General features: G+C 38.2%; 1 protein-coding gene across 5 annotated transcripts in view; it reads left to right on the top strand.

Annotated features, from left to right (window-relative positions):
• The window catches only part of LOC119598745 (neurofilament medium polypeptide-like), a 71147-nt gene that overhangs the window by 57342 nt on the left and 11305 nt on the right, over positions 1-2500 (top strand). The gene's annotated exons all lie outside the window — the stretch shown is intronic.

Raw genomic sequence — 2500 nt, 5'->3', positions numbered from 1 at the left:
TTCGTCTACTAATTTTCTTTATATTGGCACTAAGGGATTCACGTGGATATCTTCGGATTCGTGTGGATACACTGGATTCATGTGGATGCTTGTGGATTCATGTGGATGCGGCAGGATTCATGTGGATGCTTGTGGATTCATGTGGATGCAGCAGGATTCATGTGGATGCCTTTGGATTCATGTGGATGCGGCAGGATTAATGCGGATGATTGTGGATTCATGTGGATGCGGCAGGATTAATGTGGATGATTGTGGATTCATGTGGATGCGGCAGGATTCATGTGGATGCCTGTGGATTCATGTGGATGCGGCAGGATTCATGTGGATGCCTGTGGATTCAGAACTCATTCGGATACAAACGAAGCCTACGGATGGATGACTCTTGTGCGGATATGAACGAGTCGAACGGACTGACTCTTGCTTATCTATGCGGATGCGAACGGATCGTGCGTGCGGATGCGAAGAGCGTGCGCGTGCGGATAGGAGCGAGAGAGAGAGAGAGAGAAAGAGAGAGAGAGAGAGAGAGAGAGAGAGAGAGAGAGAGAGAGAAGAGAGAGAGAGAGAGAGAGAGAATCGGCGCGTGCGGATTCATCAGTATTCAATACAGTGTTCTTTGTGAGTGAGTGAGTGTTTAATTACAGCTTCCATCGGTGTTAATTACAAAAAAGAAAAAAAAAGAAAAAAAGAAAAAAAAGAAAGACAGAAAGAGATACTTTGGTCGTTTCTCATTTCCGTGTAGAAATGGCGCGAATTTTCGAATATCCGCTTCGATCTTTTTTTGGCAAATGAAATCCGGCGCCATTTTGTTTAATTTCATTTTTTTTATTATTATTATTTTGATATTTAGAAGACAAAGGAAAAAAAAAATGACGAAAAATTAGATGGAATGGCGTGGCAGGTTCTAAAATACTTAGATGGAAAGGCAATAATTATCGTCATTTAACGCTGAAAGGTCAGTTAATGATGTTAATAAACGTTACGTTAGCTCTTCAATGAGATCGCTAATGATCACGCGGTTTAAATACGTCTTAACGATTGACGATGCTTCTAGAAATAGCATGTCTTCTGTACTTTTGCTTCAAGTAATTATCATCCGTTTTTATTTTCTAGAAAGAGGGTATAATTCTCTTCATATTTGTATAGAAATAAGATACTTCGTTGCATTTTTCGAAAAAAGCATACCCATTTTTTTTTTTTTTTTTTTTACCCAGCATATATATATATATATATATATATATATATTGTGTGGAAATATATATATATATATATATATATATATATATATATATATATATATATATATTTTTTTTTTTTTTTTTTTTTTTTTTTTTTTTTTTTTTTTTTAATAACAATTTTCTCCGTATCTTTTCTTCAAATAGCATATACTTGATATACCATGTTCTGCATTACGAATGAAAACAGGATAATAATATAATTAACTCTGTAAATGCCCCATAGCGAGTTTTCGGACAGAGAATCGATCGCTTACATTAGTAAAATATCTCGACTAAAAGTTATCACACGTCTATGCTAATTTCGAAGCAAGAGAAGGTAAATAAACATGGCCCAACAGTGATCGCATTTTCACTCTGGAACACCGACAAATGCACTATTCTATCGTGGGCGTGGGGAAAGGGCGTCAGGTGGGCGTAGGAGTGTGTTTTTTGTGGGCGTGATGCAGTGTTTGTTCGTGAAGTGACATCGCATTTCTGTGGAGGAAATTTCCATGTATTTTTCTGTTATTTTTACGCTTATTGCAGTTCAATCTCTATTTCTCAAATTATATTTAATCGTAAATATATTAGCATACTTTTCTTTAGTCATATACATTTTTTTTATTATTATTGTTATTATTATTATTATTATTGTTATTACTCTTATTGTGTAATTTTCATATATTTGCTTTCTATTTTATAATATTCCCTAATTGGCAACGTCTGTTTGTGTCGTAGGTGGGTGCGGTACTCGGGGGGGGGGGGGGGAGAAGGAGCTAGAGGAGGGGGGGAGGGAAGTAAGGGATAAGAGGAGGGGGGAGGAAGGGGATAGAGGAGGGGGGGAAGGGGAGGAACTAGAGGAGGAGGGGCAAGGACGGGGCTAGAGGAGGAGGGTGGGGGAGGGAGAAAGGGGCTAGAGGAGCGGGGTCAGGGCTACTACCCTCTCCTCGGGGCTGCAACAGAAAAGAGAAAAAAAAGAAACGAAAATACATGAAACATTGAGTCCGAACATCTTTGTTTTCCTTTGTTATTTTTTGTTTTCTTTCTCTCTCTCTCTCTCTCTCTCTCTCTCTCTCTCTCTCTCTCTCTCTCTCTCTCTCTCTCTCTCTCTCTTTCTCTCTCTCTCTCTCTCTCTCTCTGTGTTTGGTTTGTTTTCTTTTCGTTATTTTTCGTTTCATTTTTGTTTGTTTGTTTTTCTTGTTTTGCTTTTATTTGTTTGTTTGTTTATGTTTGGGGGATTCGGAATGAATTACCGGATGAGAAGCGATGATAGGGTGAATATGGAG

This window comes from Penaeus monodon, chromosome 41 (assembly GCF_015228065.2).
Source record: "Penaeus monodon isolate SGIC_2016 chromosome 41, NSTDA_Pmon_1, whole genome shotgun sequence".
Lineage (NCBI taxonomy): Eukaryota > Metazoa > Arthropoda > Malacostraca > Decapoda > Penaeidae > Penaeus > Penaeus monodon.
This window is presented reverse-complemented; position numbering and strand designations above follow the sequence as displayed.